At 42.2% G+C, this 22,662-nt stretch overlaps 1 pseudogene; it reads left to right on the top strand.

Moving 5' to 3' along the window:
* LOC133825210 (serine carboxypeptidase-like 45) overlaps window positions 1–22,662 on the top strand; it is a 93,648-nt pseudogene that overhangs the window by 60,608 nt on the left and 10,378 nt on the right.

Genomic DNA, 22,662 nt, shown 5'->3' with positions numbered 1-22,662 from the left:
CCAGACAGCGAGCCTAGATCGATTCCACCCAACCCTTCGCTTAAAGTGACGATTGCTTTCAAGCCAGGTGATCTTCAGTTTTCACTGATGGGGGAACTCTCTACCTCGCAGCCGAGGAGGGAATTTTTCGAGGCCGAGCATTATTGGAGCTCAGTTACGTCACTAGGCCAGATAACCGATATCCTGGCCTTTCATGGTATAGGACTATTAGGCTCGCTAAGGTGTCGAGCCCCGACCTCCCACGAGCGAAGCTGCCGCGCTCCAAGAGATGGAAATCCTGATAGCAAGCTTAGATACGCAGCTTGGAGCCAGGAGCACATGAAGGCGGGGGCGTTACTGCCCTTGAAGTCTTTTTTCAAGGACTTCACAGATTTTGTTGGGCTGGCCCCCTTCCAGCTCAACACCAACTCTTACAGGGTTCTGTCTGCCCTGAGGTCGCTGTACCACGAGCTAAAGTGGGAAGGACCATCGCCAAAGGAGATCCTGTATCTCTTTTGTTTGAAAAGCAATCCCTCCCGAGCTCGGGGAGGGGACGGCTTCTACTATCTTTTGAGCTATCTGAAGGAGAAGAAGGTGTTCGAGGATCTTCCCAATCACCCTCCCGACTTCAAGAAGGCCTTCTTCTGGACAGATTTCCTAGCCCTGTCTCAATACTACTCGTTCAGATGGATTTGTAAGTATCTCAACCTCCTTCTTTTCTGTGCTCGAACTTTGCTTTAGGCTCGTGCTTAGCTAAAATGTGTTTAACTTTCCAGCCAACTACCATCACCCTACTCCCACTGATGAGATGAAGGAGCACAGAGAGGCTCTGCTCCAACTTCCTTACGGCAGGAGATCCCTTTCCTATCTCCTGCATGAAGAAAAGCTTCGGGCCTGTGGGCTCTTAGGAGAGGATCAGTCTACATCGGACTGGTCCAATAAGAAATATGACCGGTGGGAGCTCGTTCCTCTGCCAACCGGCAACCTCCCCCCAAGGAGAGAGGCGAGGCCTCCACCTCCAGCTCGTCAAAGGAGTCCTCAATCGGGGAACGAGGCCAACGACGAGGCCTCAAGCTCGGGCTCGGATGAGCAAGGTACAGTCATCCTAAGCTCGAATATGTTGTCCCCCTCCCTACTAAAGCATAAACCCGATAGGTTAGTATTGTGTGAGGACGATAGGAACCATTTTTATGTATGGTCTTGGGTAGATGAACGGGTTCATAGGTTCGATAGCTGGCTCAAGAAGTATGACACCATGTATAGCCTGAACTAGGTATGGAATGGAATAGCCGTCCAATATGGGACCAACGACTATAGGGACCTTTCGAGGTTGACGTCCACCTATAGGGAAGGTACTCCCCCCGCCTCTTCTGAAGATGGGGGAATTTCATGGTCGCCGAGCTCAAGCTTTGGGAAGAGTTCCAGTTAGGTTTCTCTCCACTTGTCTTTTTATCCCATGTATGTTTGCATTATGCTGAGTTACTTTATTTTTTGATAACTCATATTGTGATGTAACTGTACAGGCGAGATGGACTCCGATCTCGACAACATCCTTGAGAGTGGTGGAGCCAAGAGGAGTAAGCGTCCCAGGGGGTCGCGAAAGACCAACTGGCCTGCCAAGGTCCTTAAGAGGACCGAGAAAACACCACCTCCCCTGGCTCCAGTTGTTCCGAGCTCAGCTCTAAGTCCATGTGGCCAGGTCGGGACTTCTTCGTCGACCCTACCCCCAGCTCCTTCTACATCCCAACTCAATCCCCCAGCTGGCCTGCCTCCGAAGAAACCCTCGTCCTTGAAGACACCCCTGCTCTCGATCTCTACTCATGCTGACGAGTATGTGATCGACAATGCTGCTGGATCCCACTGGGCAACACTAGGCTCAAACATCCTGTCTCGGGTGGGCCAAAGCTTTGGGAGCTTTGACGCTCCTCACTGGCAGTTTCTGAACAATGCCAAAGACTGCAACACTCTTTACAAGAAGAGTGTTGAGCTCCACGCTGCAGTAATATTTCCTCTCTCACCAGTTAGTTGCATTTACACTTAGCCCATATACTAATTTTGTGTTTTTTGAACGCCAGGCTCTTGCTGTCGATGCTCAGCTTAATTATAGGCTGAACAACGAAGTCCACTCGAGCATGACTCTTGCTCAGGAGGCGAAGGATCTTCAACTCAAACTGAGTGATGAGCTCAAGGCAACAAAGGCAAAGATAAAGGCAGGAGTCGAGGAGCTTAAGGTGAAGATATCCGAGCTTGAAAAGCAGAATGCCAAGCTCGCAGAGCTTGAAAAGGAGAATGCTCGGCTCGAGGGGGTCAATGCCAAGCTTGAAAAAAATAAGGCCGTCACTTTTGAGATCATTGAGAATGAGAAGGCTCGTCTTCTTGAAGAGTTTAAGGAGAAAAAGGATCGGGCAGTCGACCTGGCCATGTACAGAATCTGGGCCAATAATGTCGACCTCGATACCAGCTTCTTAGGCCATCTTGAAGCGAAGCTCGTGGCCAAATGGCAGGCTCGGCTTAATGAGGAGGAGGCTGCTCGAGATGACGCAGAGGGAGCCAAGGGGGATGCTGATGCTAAGAAGGCCAAGGAGGATGCTGAGAAGGCCAAGGGGGTTGCTCCTTCTCTTTAGATGATATCTCGGGGCTGCGTCCCTTTATTCTTTGTAATTTCTTTCTTTTAATTTATGCCCGTTGGGCTGATACAATTTTTCTTTCTTTTTGACTTCATTTTAATATATATGCTTTACATTTCTTGGGTTGAAATATTTTGCACATTTTATATTAAAGTGCCATATATGTCTGTTTAATCACACAGACATAGTTTGGATTTAAGCTCGAGGTTCAATGCATTCATGCACAGTTTGCTCGAATTATCCGCTTCCGATCTCGTTATTTGTCAAGGTCGGATATTACTTTTACCATGCACCCGAAAGTACTTGTATGGTGTGTAATGCAAATGATTTAGTTATATCTTACATTTTAGTTACTTTTTCTCGTCCTTGGTTAGCTCTCTGAAGTTATGAGGTCCAAAATATTGTTTTGCAAGATACTCCAGCCTCGATCTCGGCTTAACACGAAGTGGGTTATGCTCCAACTAACTGGCGATTAGTTTTAGCTGGTTTGTTCCAAACCTATTAAGGTCGTGTTAGGTTTGTAATCCATACACTTATATTTTTAATATAGTTTGCATATTTGGTCACATCCAAACATTTTTATCTTTCGATAATTCGGTTATGTCCAAATTTTCTTAGCTCGCGCATTTGGTTACATCCAAACACTTGTATGTTTTTGATAGTTTGGTTATATCCAAACTATCTCAGCTTGCGCATTTGGTTATATCCAAACACTTATATATTTTTCGTATATGCTATTTTATTTTTTCAAGCTAATGGTATATGTACCACTAATGTCCCCTTAATATCCTATGAGTGTGACCATAGGTTATTAAATTAAGAGAGATTGCAAAAAATACAGCATATTAACCGAAATCAAACTTTATTTGAAAAAAATCCAAAAATAGAAAAACAATACAGATAAACAAGCATTGGTACAGGCAACATCCTTACTATACTATTGATAGTAAGGTCGTAGGTGTTCGCCATTCCATGCTCGCGGTACTAGACTTCCATCCAATCTCGCCAACTTGTAAACACCGGGTCGGATGACTGACTCTATCTGGTAGGGTCCTTCCCAATTTGGCCCGAGCACGCCAGCTTCTGGATCCCGCGTTGCCAAGAATACACGCCTTAGCACCAAATCTCCCATACCGAATTTTCGATCCCGAACTCTTTTGTTGAAGTACTAGGTAGCTCGCTGTTGGTATGCAACATTTTTTAGTTGAGTTTCGTTCCTTCTTTCTTCGATCAGGTCAAGAGTTTCTTTGAGCTGAGAGTGGTTCGAGGCTTGATTGTAAGCGAGGGCTCGAATTGTGGGAATTTCGACCTCAACTGGCAACATAGCCTCGCAACCGTATGCCAGAGAGAACGGGGTATGTCCTGTCGATGTACCGGCCGTAGTCCTATATCCCTATAGGACCTGGGGAAATTCTTCGGGCCATCTTCCTTTAGCTTCTTCCAACTTTTTCTTCAGCGAACTTTTTAGAGTTTTGTTTACAACTTCGACCTGGCCATTCGCCTGGGGATGGACCACTAACGAGAAACTCTTTATTATTCCATTTTTTTCGCAAAAGTTGGTAAACAGATCGCTGTCGAACTGGGTTCCGTTAACGGACACAATCTTCCTCGGCATCCCATATCGACATATGATATTTTTCACCACAAAGTCAAGGACTTTTTTGGAGGTTTTGGTTGCCAAAGGTTCAGCTTCTGTCCATTTTGTGAAGTAATCTACGGCGACTACCGCGTACTTTACTCCGCCCTTGCCAGTCGGAAGAGAGCCTATGAGGTCGATTCCCCATACCGCAAATGGCCATGGGGAGGTCATCATAGTTAGCTCGGATGGTGGAGCTCGAGGAATTGTGGCGAATCATTGGCACTTGTCACACTTTTTTATGTAATCAAATGAGTCTGATTTGATGGTAGGCCAGAAGTAACCTTGGCGTATGATTTTCTTGGACAGGCTATGCCCCCCAGTATGGTCTCCACAGAACCCTTCATGAATTTCTTCTATGATTTTCTTAGCTTCGGGTGGAGTCACACACCGAAGTAATGGCATGGAATATCATCTTCTATACAGCCTTCCATCTATAATGGTATAACAAGGGGTTTGATACATCAACTTTCGAGCCTGGGTCTGTTCTTTCGGAAGGATGCCAGTCTCGAGATATTCAACTATTGGAGTCATCCAGGTAGGCTCGGAGTCGATCATACACACGTCCTCATGCTCTGGCTCGTCAATACTAGGTGCCGAGAGATGTTCAATTGGCACAACATTCAATTCGTCATTTTCGATAGAGGTAGCTAGCCTGGCTAAGGCATCCGCATTCGAGTTCTGCTCTCGAGGGACCTGCTCTATCGCATAGAACTCGAAATGTTCTAACGCTGATTTTGCCTTTTCTAAGTACGCTGCCATTCTCGTACCACGAGCTTGGTACTCTCCCAAGATCTAGTTAACCACTAGCTGGGAGTTGTTGTAGCAATGCATTGCTTTAGCTTTGAGCTCTTTGGCTATACGAAGTCCCGCCAGTAAAGCCTCGTACTCGGCCTTGTTATTTGACGCGTTGAAGTCAAATCTTAAGGCAGAGTGAAATCTGCTTCCTGTAGGAGTGATCAAAATTACTCCTGCCCCCAATCCATTTTCATTAGATGACCCATCAACGTAAAGTTTCCACAGCTCGTGGGCCAGGGTTATAACTTCATCGTTGGTCTTGCCAATACACTCCAGTATGAAGTCTGCTAAGGCTTGCGCCCTAATGGTCGTCCTTGGATGATAGGTGATCTCGAATTGCCCGAGTTCAACGACCCATTCAAGAAGCTGACCTGAAGCTTTCGTCTTGGACAAGACTTGTCTTAGTGGTTGATCAGTTAGTACATGGATAGGGTGCGCTTGAAAATAGGGTCGAAGTTTTCGAGATGAGTGAATTAAGCTGGGAGCTAGCTTCTCCATCAAGGGATATCTTGATTCTGCCCCCAGTAACCTTTTACTGACGTAATACACGGGCCTTTGCACCTTTTCTTCCTCTCGTACGAGTACTGCACTTATGGCGTGCTCGGTCGTAGAAAGATATAAGTACAGAACTTCTCCCGTAATAGGTTTTGACAATATAGGGGGCTCTACGAGGTGCTTCTTGAGTTCTTGAAAAGCCAACTCGCATTCCTCTGTCCATTCAAATTTCTTGCCTCCCCTCAACTGGTTGAAAAACGGAAGACAACGGTCTGTAGATTTTGATATAAACCTACTCAGTGCCGCCATCCTGCCTATCAAACTTTGGACATCTTTGTGTTTTCGAGGTGAAGGCATATCGATCAGGGCTTGGATCTTATCCGGATTAGCCTCTATTCCTCAAGCATTTACAATGAAACCCAGGAATTTTCCTGAAGATACTCCGAAAGAGCACTTCTGAGGGTTAAGTTTCATGTTATATTTCTAGAGCATGGCAAAGCATTCTTTGAGGTCATCAATATGGTTATTGTTAAGTTGAGATTTGACTAACATATCGTCAACATAAACTTCCATGTTGTTCCCTATTTGCTCAGAGAACATCATGTTCACAAGCTGTTGGTAAGTGGCTCCAACATTTTTGAGCCCGAATGGCATGACGTTATAACAATATAACCCTTTATCTGTTATGAAGCTCGTATGTTCCTGGTTAGGGGCATGCATGGCAATATGGTTATATCCAGAATAGGCATCCATAAATGACATTAGTCCATGCCCTGTCGTTGCATCCACGAGGTGGTCAATCTATGGTAAAGGAAAGCAATCCTTAGGACAGGCCTTGTTGAGGTCCGAGTAGTTAATGCAGGTTCGCCATTGTACGCCCTGATTTTCCCACGGGCTGATTAGCAAGCTGAGCTGCGGCCTAACCTTGATTATCTCGTGGACATCCCTCGCAACCAGAGCTGCGTCGTAAGGTCATACCTCCTTAGCTCGAGGATGGTTGGGGGTTCGCCTCTGGTAACTTAAAGACAGAGTCCGGGTTACGACGATCGAAGGTCGGGTCAAGCATCCAGCCCGCATTACGAGCTGGGGTTGAAGGCTGTGACCCTTTATAAAGTCAGCCACGCAAGGTAAACGTGCATATATCAGACATCACGTGTCTGATATATCCCTGACTTCTCGAACACGCAGCAGGAACGTGCGTATTCAGACATCCTCAACTAGGTTGGGCCGTGCGGCCCATTATCCCCTTACCTATTGATTTGACCACACTTATGTGTCAGGTTTAGGAATTAATCATGAATGTCACAGAGTCGACATGATGGGTAAGAAGGTCACAGGATGGCCTTCTTACCAACTCCCAGGTGCCTTCTCCTATAAATATGGAGACCTTGGGAGTTGATAAGGGTTGGATTCTCTCTTGTAACAAACACCCTATAATTGTATCCCCTGAATATAGCAATAATATCGACTAGTGGAGTAGAAGGATTTTAACCTTCGAACCACTTAGAAAACGTGTCTCGAGTAGCCATTTCTTTTTCCTAAGCTCATATATCTGTTTCGGTTCACCTTTAGCACTAATCCCTTTCTCTTCTTTTCTAAATTTCCTGTTGGCGAAGAACCACGTCAACAGCCATGTTCCATTAGGCTTTGGGACCAGTACTGGATTGGCTACCCAATCGGGGTAAAAAGCATCCCTAATGAATCGGTTTTCCTTTAACCTATCGATTTCCTCTTTTAGGGCCTTTTTCCTATCATCATCCAGTTGTCTTCGCTTTTGTTGCTTCGGTGGGAAGCTTTTATCGATATTTAGGGCATGGCTCACTATATTTGGACTTATTCCTACCATGTCCGAATGTGACCATGCGAAGACATCCTGGTTTTTCTTCAAAAAGCAAATTAATTGTTATTTAGTTTCTTCATGGAGGTTTTTCCCGACCTTTACCATTTTCGGGGGGTCTGATTCTTCGAGCTCTTCTAATGGTTCGAGATCAGCTCTTTCCTCCACCCTTCGGTCGATTTCTTCATCTTTCTCCAAGATTGTCCCATCTTTATTCTGAATAATGACGAGCGTTTGTGCGCTTACCTGCTTCTTTCCTCTCATGGAAATGCTATAGCATTCCTTCCTGGCCAACTGGTCTCCCTTCAATGTCCCGATGCCACTAGATGTCGGGAACTTGATGGCCAAATGCCTTACAGACGAGAGTGCCCCCAGCTCTACTAGGGCGGGTCTCCCGAGCAGCACGTTGTAGGCCGATGGCAGGTCCACTACTACAAACTCCATTATCTTGGTTGCTGAGACTGGATAGTCTCCCAAGGTTACAGGGAGTTCAATGGACCCCATACAGGCAATCCCCTCTCCTGAAAAAGAATACAAGGTCGTTGCACAAGCTTTTAGGTCTCGAAGCGCGAGTCCCATCTTTTCTATGGTGGCCTTATAGAGAATGTTCACTGAGCTCCCATTATCAATGAGAACTCAGTGAACTCTCTTATTCGCGAGCTGGAGAGTGATGACCAGTGGGTCATTGTGGTGAAACTGAACATGGGACGCATCATCCTCAGTAAAGGTTATCGGCTGAGATTCAATCTTTTGGCACTTTGGAGCTCTAGGTTCGGGTTCATAGAGGGACCTGTCCCCAGTTTTTAGCTCGTTCACATATCGCTTTTGGGCATTCTTTCCCATCCCTTCGAGATGAGGCCCACCTGAGATGGTTATCACATCTTCTCAATCAATCGGAGGGGGCCTATCCTCTTCTATAGCTCGAGAATTATTGTTTTGAGCAGGCTGTGGCGCAGCTTCCCTCTGGCTAGTAGAAGCCTGATTATTATTTTGGTTCCTAACATACTGTCTGAAGTATCCTCTCGAGATCAGTCCTTCGATCTTGTCCTTCAACTGCTTGCATTCATCAGTAGTGTGCCTAGTATCTCTGTGAAATCGATAGTACTTGCTGGAGTCCCTCTTGGACTTCTGATTTCTCATGGGGTCTGGACGCCTGAAAGGGTCCTGGTTCTCATTAGCCAGGTATATATTCTCCCGAGACTCGTTGAGCTCGGTGTACACTTTGTACACGGAGAAATACCTTTTCCCTTTCTTCTTCTTTCCCCCTTCCGCCTCGGGGTTACTTCCTTCGTTCTTCTTCCTTTTGGAAGGGTTTTTTGCAGGAGGTTTTGAGGTTGACGGGTCTGCCGATGCCGAGGCAGAGTTTACGTTTATCGTTGTAGTTACAGGCTGAGAGGTCATATTCAGTGTTGACCTCGCCTCTTCTACATTGACAAACCTCTAAACTCGTCTATTAAACTCGGTTAAGGACCTCACAGGCTTTCTCTGCATATCATCCCAGAGGGGACTTCCTGGCATTACCCCAGCTTGGACGACCATTAGATGACTGCTGTCATCTACATCCCGAGCCCGGGCAACCTCCAAATTAAACCTTCCCAACTCAAAGCAGTAACATCCTGGGTCTGCGATGCCACTTCCCACCAGATGCGGGCATCCTCCCTCAACATATAAGTGGCACAGGCCACTCTATCATGCCCCTCTATCCTCATGAAATCCAGAATAGTAGTAATCATAGTTAGCCATTGCTCGACTTTCAATGGATCCAGTCCAGCCTCAAAGATTGGGGGTTGCTGCTTCCTGAACCGCTCATATAACAGCTCCCATCTATTACCAACCTCCCCTGATTGCACAACTGGTACCACCGCAGGTGGTACGATAGGGGCATCACTCCCTGATGGAGCCTGCTGTCAAATTACGGATCTGCTCATCATGACTCTGTAATCGAGCCTGCATATAAGCCATAGTTGCTGCCAGTTCTTAGGGACTGGCGGAGGAATCTGGCCTTGATCATCACCCCCGGTCCCGGACCTAGTGTCGGGTAGTCGCGTAGATTTTCTTGGACGCATAGCTATCCAAGTCAATCTGCAAATAACGACTCGGCAGTCAGACCATGATGAAAGGGTAAGAAAACTTCTCCAAAATCCACCAATGGAACATCACCAATCATAAACAATCAACATATAGGCGTCCATCCACATGCACTGGCTGCTAATATGCACGCCTCCAATCTCATTACACAATAGCTATGTATCAAGCATTTATCCATACACAATATAAAGTTAACCATCCCAAATATTCATGTACATGCACGACTATGCTAATAAACATGCCTCAATATTTTCACACAACAGTCAAGGGCCAGGCCCTATCAGTATCTCATGCTCCCTATTAATCCAACAGATAACAACAATCATAATTCATTCTAGGCATATAAGCACATAAACACATATACACATTACCAAACCCTGATTTGAGCTTATCTCTAGCAGCGAATGTACATGTCCAGCCTGTCTTCAGGAACCCTTAAACTTAGGATGCTCTAATACCAAGTTGTAACGCCCTGGATAGCCAAGACCGCTACACTATGTACTTATAAAGGTGCAAGACTTGTGAATCAAGTCATTAATTTAAAAACATGTCACTAAACATGTATGAGCTAGGGTTAAAAAGGTTTTGGTCTCAAAAGTTTCATTTCATATAATTAAGCGGTTATATACATGGGATCCCAAGAGAAACAGAGTTTAAAAGTTGGATTACAGACTCCCAAAAATATAGACAACTGTCAGCCATACTAAGGCAAAATGAACATTTACTGGGTCTCGCGTCCTTGCCTAAACCTCAACCGTGGTGGCTGAGCAACTGGCCATGTACATTCCGCTCGCCGAGTTCTCCAAATAAAGGCTGATTAAGTTTGCCCTTGCCTTTACCTGCACCATGTAGCACCCGTAAGCCAAGGCCCAGCAAGAAAACATGATGTGCAACACAAACAATAACAACAGATAGTAAATTCTCTAAGCATGAACTCTCATCAAATAATCCACCTTAACCATTCAGCACATATATTCAGAATCAAGGATGCAATCAATCACTTATAACATTCATATCACATAATAATCAGGGCCGACAACTTAGGCCGCACCCTCTGTTTACCCCATTGACTCCAGCCCGCTTAAACCGAGCTCAGTGCATATTAAACTGTCCTCGGCTACCAGTGGCCAAGCCGCGCCCTGTGCGCTAGTGTAACCCTTGGCACCCTTAGGCCGTTGGTTCACTAATTAGCTTGCATGGCATAATACCATCTTTTCAAGCATACACAATAGGGAACCCTTAGTCCCATTACATATATTCAACTAGGTGCAGTTTTCTTACCTTTAATCTTTGCGGTTACTGATTACGAGCAACGCTCCTCATGCATGATCCGTTCCCGAGCCTAAGCTTTTATCACCTAGCCACAACCAAGGTGAAGGATACCATCAACAAACTTAAATGAGCTTCTAGACAAAGTTCTAATCTCCGGAACATTGAACTTCACCAAACATGGTAAAAGATTCAATCCCGAGCACCCTAGGTTAAATTCCCAAGCCTAGAATCTCAAAATCCCAAAATCCCTTAAGGGCCGCGGCATTAGCCATCCATGCCATGGCATGGCCCCAACCAGAAGCCTCCCAAAGCACAAAAATAGGTAAGGGCCGCGACCCTACTTAGACCATGCCGCGGCCTGCCTTCCTTCCTCAGCATCCATCAGCTTCGAAGGGCCGCGGCTCACCAAGAACTATGCCGCGGCTCGAACCCTTCGAACCTAGAAAAACTTCCATTTTTAACTCTCAAACCTCATGCAAACTCACTCAAAACCACCCCAAATCCACAACTCAATTATCAAAAAACTTCCCACAAGATTCCAATAACATAATCCAGCTGAAACCTAGGCTAGAAACCCATCAAAAACCCATTTCAATTACTGAAACTTTCTAACTTAAAAACACAAAACCCAGCCATGAAAACACTATAACTCAGCCATTAAACCTTAGATTAGAGCTTACCTCAGCTGCAGAACCACTCCTCCAAGAGTTCTTTGACCTAACCTCCAAGGTTCCAGCCTCAAATTCAACCTTTAATGCCAACACCCATAAACACTTAGAACTCAACTATATACACATAATTTAACCATCAAAAATAAAACTCAGAACTTAGCTTAACTCTTGATTAGATCCTTTAGCTAACCCTGAGCTAATCCCCAAATCCTTAACTCAATTTCTCTGAATTTCCCAGCCAATTTCCCTTGCTTCTGTGGTTCCTTTGAGAGAGAAGGAAGAGGGTTGGTTCTAACTTTTGTTCCACCGAGTTCTATATTTTACTTATTCTATCACTAATTAGTTAAGTCAATCCCAAGGCTCGAGGTACCGAAACGTCCCCGAGGGCAAAATGGTAAAATTCCCCAATATTCCCGCCTAGACTTCCTAACCTCAAATATATCTCCATATATTTATTTTCATAACCCGATAGTCTAAATAATTACTCGATACCTGAAATACCCCTGACTTATCCAGAGTCAACTATTAAGCCCCGATGTGACTTTTTTCCCGCTATCTAGCCCTAGGATCGCCTCGAGTCGTGCTCTACAGATTTACCCACATAATAATGTGGTTCTCACAAGTATAACATTTAATCACATTTATATTCATATAATCATACAAGCATGCTTATCATGTAATCATTCATTTAAGTCAACAAAGTCATTCAAATCACATTTAACCCAATAATGCCCTCCCGGCACACTAATCAAGGCCCTTAAGCCTCATTAGCGAATTTGGGGTTGTTACAAATTCTGTAACTCCTATATACAAGGAAACGTCCCCTAAAGACCAGGGGGCATATAACAGACTAGTTAATATCCCTTTAATGTAGGGAAGTTACATCAATAAATATATTTTGGACGCATGGCCTGCGTCTCATCAGATGACCCACTAAGCCGTTCGAGATCAGCAATCTGCATCATGTTAGTCTAGGTCTTTAGGTAAATTATGAGCTATGCAGCTTTCCCCAATACCAGCTTGGAGCGGGTAAACACCACCGAGGCTGTTACACTCCGAGCTTATACCCTTGCCAAGCTACTTGATCCGAAGACACCCGACAGCGGATATACTCCGATACTATGTCTTTCGAGCTCAGAAATAACTTCGAGGTTACACATCTTCGAGGTTGCCACCTTGCTTCGAGGGTTTGGCACCTGGACCACGAACATGCACTTTAGATATCACGAGCTCATACTTGACGAATTCAACTTTCGAGGTCACAATCTCAGGTCTCGAAATCTGGGTGTAACAGAATTCAATATTATTATAATAATATTTAATACAAAACTAGATATTTAATAATTATATCAATATAATTTTAAATATTATAAAATATCATAATAATAATAATATATAATACACAATCTTAATTTTTATTAAAAAATTATTATTTATGTTTAAAAAGATTATGATATTATATATATTTAAAAAAAATTATAAATAGTATTTTAGTTTAATTTTTCATTTAATATGTTTATGTTATTCTTTTATATATAATATTTTTTATTTATTTAAAATTTATATAACAATGATACGAATTTAATAAATATTATTAATAATAATTTTATAAAATTTTGAAGTGCAACTCCTAAAAATAAATTTTCGAAAAATTATTCATAATTTATTGTACCAAATTGTTTTGTTTCATAACACATATTAAAAAAATAATAACAAAAAAAACAAGCTTGCAAGAAATTATTTGATTCAGATTTCAGTATTTTATTAAAATTTGTTGGAGGTCTCTTATAATTATAAGAAATTTTGGATTATAATTTTTATATGTTGCGAAAACATAATGGCCCTACCAATAGGTCCATTTTTAGAGATTGCACTGTAGAATTACCCAATAATTTATTGTTAGAAGTTTGAAATTTATTTGGAGAAGTTTCATGTTTAATTTTATATGTTATATTCACATGAAATTTTCAATTGTTAAGCACGAGACAATCTCATATTCCTTGAACGCTGGTTTGACAAATTCCCCGAGTACAAAAGCTCAGAACTTTACCTTACAGGCGAGAGCTATGCAGGTACCTCTTCGATTATTTGTCTTTATCTATCTATCTATCTATATATATATATATTTGACATTTGGCTATATATATATATGATAATTTTTTTTATAGGGGTTTCACTTTAAACCCTACCGGTAGGACTTTCAGTGTTTCTCAACCCGTGAAAAGTTTTCGGCGCGACTTTTTTTTATGACCGTGTATATTGTAGCTATTTAGAGCATCCTGCAAATTTTCAGAAAATTTCGAATAGTTTACAGTACCGAAAACTAGGTTCAAACATGTTGTTTTCTACGCGCATAAAAAAAATTAGTCGCGCGTGCAACAACATGTTTGAACCTAGTTTTCGGTACTGTAAACTATTCGAAATTTTCTAAAAATTTGCAGGATGCTCTAAATAGCTACAATATATATGGTCATAAAAAAAATTACGCCGAAAACTGTTCACGGGTTGTAAACACTGAGAGTCTTACCGATAGGGCTTAAATTGAAGCCCCTATAGAAAAATTTTCCTATATATATATTCTTCAAGATAATTTTTTATTGTTCATGTGAATGTAAAGTCAAATATATAAAGCTAATTAAAATATATATTATTAGAATTAATATGTACGCATTTTATTATTTTCTTAAGGTCATTTTGTGCCACAACTTGCTCAACTTGTCAGTGAATCAAAAGTAAAGTTCAATCTGAAGGGAATTGTTGTGAGTGGAACTACATCATCAATCATATATATTATATAAATATATATTAAAGTTCAAATGCATGAATTAACCAAAAATATATATATTTTCTATATAAAAAGTGCGTAGATAACATAAATTTTTAGTTTAACGGTTTTTTATTTACTTTAAAAAATATTCTAAATATTTAATAAAATATATTTTTAAAATTAATTAAAAATAAATATTTATTAATTATATTAATATAATTCAAATGTTATAAAATATTATTATTATAATAATATATAATACATAATAAATACATTGTATATAAGTGGCGTGTGTATAAATAGTATGAGTCTCTAACTAAATAAGAAATTAAAATAATATTTATCTTTTATCAAGAATAAACAAGTCTGTTATCCAATCATTAAGATGTGATTTGAATAATATGATGAATGCTTTATATTTTAAATATGGTAGTTTATGATAAAAAATGTTATCATATTTAAAAAAAAAATTATAAACAATATATTTGTTTAATTTTTTTTAAGTATGTTTGTGTCATTCTTTTATATATAATATTGTTTATTTATTTAAAATTTTATATGACAATTATAAAAACTTAATAAAAATAATTAATAAATTTTGTAATTTAAGTAGACGTGCATTGCACGTTACTTATACCTAGTATATATATATGTATATTTATACTAGATACAAGCAATATGCAAGACACGTTCGTTTAGTTTTATTTATAAAATTTATTAATTATTTTAATTAAATTTGTATAATTGTCATATAAATTTTAAATAAATAAAATATATTATATATAAAAAAAATGACATAAATATTTCAAAAGAAAAATTAAACTAAAATATTATGTTTATCCTAAAAAAATACTACTTGCTGACGTGGCAAGATTCGTGTACACGTGGGTTATACGTGTTTACTCAGTGACTACATTTAGGTCGACCAACGACCAGGACAGAAGTTGTTGGATGGATTTAAGAAGAATGCTCAACCGTACGGTAGATGGTGTGCTGGCATGTACGACCAGGTCTGGTCGTAGTAACAAAGTCACATTTCAAATACAGTTATACGATATTTCTAAGATATTTTATGTAACACCCTACTGCCTTAGAGCCGTTACTAAGTGAGTTTAAAATGTGCAATTAACTCGCTAATCAAGGTTTTAGGACAAAAGTGTAGTTAAACCATATTCAGAGTCATAAACTTGAGAATAAACATTTCATTGAAAATTATAAAACATTTAACATTTGGGATCCCAAAACATTGTTTAGAAATATTTACAACTCAAAATATAACCAGAGTCAACTAAACGACAAAATTTAAGTTTAGTACAACCATTCCCCAAAAGCACCCCTAGAGTAATAGCCAGGCAGACCAGACATGTACACTCCGCTTATCTCGCTCACCATACTCAAGGTTGGTCGACTTTCCCCTTGCCTTTACCTGCACTATAGAGCACCCGTGAGCCGAAGCCCAGCAAGAAAACCCTCACAAGCAGATAACATATGCATAACAAACACTTAACATATAAACATGCCATCATCAGGCTATACATGTACGGCCACGCCGTCCCAGGCGCTTTACCAGGCCCTGGGTTCGCGGTCTATACCGTAAGGATATCCCAGGTATCCCTTGGGTACTCGCCATGGCAACTTGCACTCCACGTGCTAAACGCTGCCCCCGGCCCCTTGCCGTTCTCGGCATTCGCTGTTCTCGACCTTCACCGTTCCCAGCCTTCGCCGTTCTCGGCCATCGTCGTTCCATCATTTATATACACACATAATATAACTAAACAAATATTTAAACACATATAAATTCAGTTAAAGGGCCACGCTCTGCAACATAGTCATATAGGGCTGAGCCCTGCAACACAAGCTCTATGGGGAACAGTAGTTTTCTTACCTGTGTCCCGAGATTTCCAAGCACCGATGTCCCGAGCACATTTCTCTAATCCGAGCCTCGCCGAAACCCTAGTCGCAAAGCATTAACAATTTCCACCCATCAAGTTCTAATCCATTAAATAGCTTTAGATTATGGTTCTAGCCTCCGAGACATTGAACTCTATCAATCCGGGTGATAAAATCCATCCCGAGCCTTAACTATTGAATTCCCGAGCCTAAAACCTCTCTAGAACCCAAAAATGCACTAAGCGTCGCGACCCCCAGCTCAACCGGAGGCCCTGCCTCAAATTAGCCTACACGCGCAGCGACCTTGGCGCGCCTTCAATTCCAGACGCCCCATGATCTAAGGGGCTGCGGCTCAGCAAGAACAGCGCCGCGGCCCGACCCCTCGAGCTCAGAAAAACTCACCATTTTCACCTCAAAAACCAGCCTAATTAACCCCAGAATCAAGCCAATAATCCAAACTAATCATCACAGAGGTTATGCTATAGATTTAGCAACAAAACCCAACAAGAGCTCAAGCCAAAAACCTTATCAAACTCAAAATCAACTCTTCACCCAACGAACATGCACTACTCTAAGAAAACCAGCAGGAATTTCAAGCTCAATTCATATAATTTAAAACTTACCCTTGCTTAATTGAGTCTCTGAGTTGATCTCCTAAGCCCCAAGCTCCTAGCCTCCAAAGCTTTAGCTTGATTCCTAGCTTCCAATTAGTTTTCACAACTAGAACCTCCAAGCTCCCAAGGAAGAATATGAGAGAGATAGAGTGAGTGGGACGGTTCCTATATTCTGAGTGTTTCCTTAACTTTGTTTTATATAACTTAAGTCTATAAGGTTACCTTAAGGCTCGGGGTACCAAAAACGTCCTCGAGGGAAAATGGTAAATTTTACCAATATTCCCTCCTAGGCATTCTAACCTCAAATATATCTCCAAATATTTATTTCCTTAACCCGATAACCCCATAAAATGTCTAATACCCCAAACTCCCCTCGACTCGCCCCGAGGCGGATTTTCAACCCCGTTGTGACTTCCTAGCTAACCGCTCCCTAGAACTGTCTCGGATCGTGCAACACAGATATATCACAATTATTACATTTATGCCCTCAACGGACTAAAATTCCAGTCATGCCCCTAATAACCAGACGGGGCCCACATGCATATTTAATTCACATAAACATGCATCTCTAAACACATATTCACACAAATTCACCTATTATAACAATAATTCACTTATTGCCCTCCAGGCACGCTAATCAAGGCCCTAAGCCTTATCAGTGAATTTGAGTCGTTACATTTTATCCTATTTTTATATAAAGATTATGTTTTCTGTTATTTTTGAAAGATGTATAGATCAAGGTGTATTGGGCCCCGTCAGCCAACAAGTAGATTCTTGAGCCTATAAATAGGACTCAAGGGACTCATTGGAAAAAGGACCCTGGGTACCTTTTTTGAGCTTCTGAAACTCAGTAAACCCTTGTTTGTTGATCGCAGGTTTCATAAGATATCAATAACAACACTAAGTGGATGTGGGTTATTACCAATATCTGGGGCCGAACCACTATAAACTTTGGTGTCGTTTATCTTCTTGAGTTCAATTGATCTTATTTCTATCGTTTTTATTGACTCTGTGTCATTGACCAAATCGAGGGTCAATATTTTGGTGCTTTCATTAAGAGTTGAACTCAAGACCTTTAAGAAGATTAAATGGCAAAGACAACCAGGAAGCGGGCCCAAATTATGGGAATATGCCAAATCAACCTCCTCCACAAGATGTAGCAGAGGATGAGCCACAGGTAGAGTTGGAAGAGGAGGAGATGGATGCTGAAACATTGCAGTCAACTTTGATTGTATTGCAAGAAGAATTAGCCAATCTGATAGCTAATAAAGAGAATCTAGCTGAGACAATGGTGTTGCAGCAAGGGGAGATTGACCGGCAATGCCAAGAAATGAATGAGCGGTAAGCTGACAAGGACCGCCAGCAGAGGGATGCCACTATAGCCTTAGAGGCAGCCATTCAATTGGCACGAGGATAGCCTGCACTTGCCTCCCAACCGAATCAGCCACCCAACACTCAGCCTCAGCAAAATCTACATTCAGAGCATCCCCACTATAAAATTTGGTGTCGTTTATCTTCTTGAGTTCAATTGATCTTATTTCTATCATTTTTATTGACTCTGTGTCGTTGACCAAATCGAGGGTCAATATTTTGGTGCTTTCATTAAGAGTTGAACTCAAGTCCTTTAAGAAGATTAAATGGCAAAGACAACCAGGAAGCGGGCCAAACTTATGGGAATATGCCAAATCAACCTCCTCCACAAGATGTAGCAGAGGATGAGCCATAGGTAGAGTTGGAAGAGGAGGAGATGGATGCTGAAACATTGCAGTCAACTTTGATTGTATTGCAAGAAGAATTAGCCAATCTGATAGCTAATAAAGAGAATGTAGCTGAGACAATGGTTTTGCAGCAAGGGGAGATTGACCGGAAATGCCAAGAAATGAATGAGTGGTAAGCTAACAAGGATCGCCAGCAGAGGGATGCCACTACAGCCTTAGAGGCAGCCATTCAATTGGCACGAGGATAGCCTGCACCTGCCTCCCAACCAAATCAACCACCCAACACTCAGCCTCAGCAAAATATACATTCAGAGCATCCCCAGTATCATCATAATTCACCACAACCAAGGAATCCTCAATGACCAGAGAAACCTCATGCTGTTCAATAGGAGAGGCTAGTCCAAGATCCTGAGCAGCGACCACCCTTTCGCGTTGGTCGAGATAACTCCTAGCAGCAAAGGCAGAATATGGCCAAGCAGTATCCCAGAAGCCCTAGACGCTAGGCAGCTGAGGAGCAAAACCCTCCTAGCAGGGGACAACGTCCCTCACGAAGTAGGAGACACGCAGATTTAGGCTCTGTGGTTAGAGGTCCCCCACAACATAGTAATGTCAGAGGACCTATCAACCAACGCAGGCCTCCCCCTGTTTATCGGGATGTGCCGGTAAGGAGAGAGGGAAATAGTGCAAACAACAGGTCGCACCCTTATAGGTCACAATTTAGAGATTGCCATGATTATAATGAGGTGGATTCTGGTAGGAAGAACGTTGGTCGACAACAGGAAGAGAGAGGCGAACGACAAAATCCTCCGCCAATGGAGAACAAACCTGTAAGCCAAAATGCTAGGAGGCAGCCTAAATAGACCAATGTCTTTGACCGACTAGGTGTAAGCGAGAAAAGGAGAAGGGATGAAGACCTGAAGGATGTACTCAATAACTGAAGGGAAAGACACAATGACTACTTCCCCTCAGCCTTGGTCGCTCCAGCAATACCAAATGCTATTCAGGCCCAAATAGATGCCTTGAATCAGGTCGTGCAGACACTAGTTGGGAACAAGGCGTCCCATATAGAATTTGATCGGAGGAAGGGCACCCCATTCATTCATAGAATGGCTATGGCAGAAACTCTGAGAAAATTTAAGATGCCAATTTTACCCAACTTTACAAGAGGAGAAGATCCTGTATCTCATGTTAACAAGTTTGAGATACAGATGAACATCCAAAAGGTGTCAGATGATGCTTGATGTAGGATTTTTCCTGCCATGTTTTCTGAATCTGCTCAGGAGTGGTATTTCAAGTTCCCTCCGGCCAGCATAGTTTCCAGGGAAATGTTCGTAAAGGAGTTTTACAGACAGTTCTATGCTGGTTTAATACACCCCACAGAGGCCAATCAGCTGGTCGAGATTTGACAGAAGGAAGGAGAAACCCTAAAAGGGTATATTCAATAATTCATGCGAGCCGCTGTTCGGGAAAAATCTATTGGAGATGAGGGAAAGATGATGGCATTTACGGCTAGAGTTCGACACCATTCTCCCCTCTACAAAAGAATGGAGTCAAGAGCACTCGGGAATTCCTAGATTGAGTACACAAGTATATCAAGCTTGAAGAGGCTATTGCTAAAGAAGGGAAATTTCCTGTGGACAACCAGGGCAAGAAGGAAGACCAGACCAAAGCCGCCAATGGGTCCGGTAAACTTGACGGCAACGACAAAAATAACGGAAAAAATGGGGGGAAAAGGGCAAACAACGAGTTAGCAACATCTGATAACAAGCGCCCCAAGCAAAATAGATACAAGCCAAGGTTCACCAATTACACTGCCCTGATCGATAGCCGAGCTGAATTATATCAAGCCAGTGATACCACTGTTCCCTTTCGGTGACCAGCACCGATTAGAAAAGATATCTCTAAAAGGGACACGACCAAGTTTTGTCGTTTCCACAACGACTATGGCCATGACACCAATGAGTGTAACTAGCTCAAGGACGAGATCGAGTTCCTTATCCGACAAGGACATCTAAGGAGGTATGTACGAGCAGGTGGAGGTTCTCAAAAAGAGGCTCACAGAGGCAATGAGCAGGCGCTTGTACACCAACGCTCACCTCCTTTACAGCTAGCTCCGGTCGCCGGTACATTGTTGACCATCTGCGGAGGACCACACATAGATGGTGATAGTGGTAAGGCAAGGGAGAGATATGCTAGAACTCTACGTCACGATCAGGACATCGAAATGCTAATTGTCGAGGAGAGAACTCCCAAAAAAGCTCGAATAGAGGAAGAGTTAATAATTTTCTCTGAGCTAGACGCTCAGCATGTTTGATTTCCCCACTCAGATCCTCTGGTTGTAGATGTTCAGATTGCCAACATGATGGTAAAACGTGTGTTGGTAGATACAGGAAGCTCGGTCAATATTTTGTATAAATCTTCACTAGAAAGAATGAAAATATCAGTGCAAGATTTAGAACCATGCAACCTACCAGCGGCTAGTCAACCACATGTTCAAAGAACTGATCGGCAATAACATGGAAGTCTATGTGGACGATATCCTGGTCAGGTCATGAAAGGTTGAAGAACACATCAAGGACCTAAAAGAATGCTTCAAAATCTCCAACAAATATCAAATGAAACTAAACCCTCTTAAGTGTTCCTTTGGTATTGGATCAGGGAAATTTTGGGATTCATAGTAAACTCACGAGGAATCGAGGCTAATCCTGAAAAAATTCAGGCACTAATCGAAATGCAATCCCCCGCCAAGATTAAAGATGTTCAAAGCCTAACAGGAAGAATTGCGACCCTAAGTAGATTCATATCAAAATCAACGGAAAAGTGTGTTCCATTTTTTAATCTGCTCAGAGGCAACAAAAAGTTTGAATGGACAGAAGAGTGTAAACAAGCCTTTCAAGCATTAAAATCCCACATGTCGCAACCACCAATTTTGTCCAAACCGGTCGAAGGAGAAGCTTTGTTCATCTATTTAGCTATCACAGAGTACGCAGCTAGTTCTGTTTTAATCAGAGAAGAGTACAACATTCAAAAAGCAGCATACTACGTACGTAAGAGGCTAGTGGGAGCAGAACTACGATATCCACCCATAGAGAAATTAGCATATTGCTTGATTCTGGCATCTAGAAAGCTGCAACCCTATTTTCAGGCTCACCCCATCATAGTGCTTACCGACCAGCCACTACGACAAGTCCTACAAAAACCAGAAGCCGCTGGTCGACTACTAAAATGGGCAGTTGAGTTAGGGTAGTTTGAAATTTCCTATCCACCACGAGTAGCTATGAAGGGATAAGCCCTACCGAATTTCGTTGCGGAATTCACCGGACTCCCTGCTAGTGAACCGTTGATAGAGACTGATGATCAAAATCAATCCCCTACCTGGAAGTTGTTCGTAGAGGGTTCATCTAATGAGCACAACTCAGGGGCAGGGTTGATTTTAATCACACCCGAGGGACATCGGTTTCACTGTGTAATCAGATTCGATTTTACAACCTCCAACAATGAAGCCGAGTACGAGGCTCTGCTCGCAAGATTTAGGCTAGCCAAAGATATGGATATAATACCACTAGAAGTATATAGTGATTCTCACCTATTAGTTAATCAAATTATGGGAGAATATCAGGCCAGGGGTCTCAAGATGGTGGCTTATTTGAACAAAGCGAAGGACTTGCTGGCATGGTTTGAAAAGTATACTCTCCAACAAGTTCTTCATGATCATAACTCAAATGCTGATGCCTTAGCCAAGTTGGCAAGCGCTAAAGATGCTGACACCTTGAGCATAGTACCCGTCGAACATTTGTCAGCGCCAAGCATTCAAGTGGAAGAAACCTCGCTAGTGATACAAGCGTCAGACACGTGGATGACACCCATCATCAAATATCTCGAGCAAGGAGTATTACCAACAGAAAGGAACAAAGCGAAGACGCTTCAAAGACAATCAACACGATTTATTTTGGTCGACGGAGTGTTGTATAGACGAGGATACTCAATGCCTCTATTATGGTGTATTTCTAAGGAGAAGACTAAGGGATTAATGCAAGAAGTACATGAAGGTTTCTGTGGAGATCATGCTGGGGGGGCAAAGTTTGTCAAAAAAGATTCTCCGGCAAGGATATTTCTAGCCTACCATGATCGAGGACTCTATGGAATTTGTTAAAAAGTGTGACAAGTGTCAAAGATTCTCCAAGATACCACAAGCAGCCCCAAATGAGCTCAAACAGATGCAAATTTCGTGGTCGTTTGCAGTTTGGGGAATTGATCTGATTGGATCTTT

The sequence above is a fragment of the Humulus lupulus genome, chromosome 3 (assembly GCF_963169125.1).
Source record: "Humulus lupulus chromosome 3, drHumLupu1.1, whole genome shotgun sequence".
NCBI classification, from domain to species: Eukaryota; Viridiplantae; Streptophyta; class Magnoliopsida; order Rosales; family Cannabaceae; genus Humulus; species Humulus lupulus.
The sequence above is the reverse complement of the archived record's forward strand: the minus strand, read 5'-3'. Positions and strand labels throughout refer to the sequence as shown.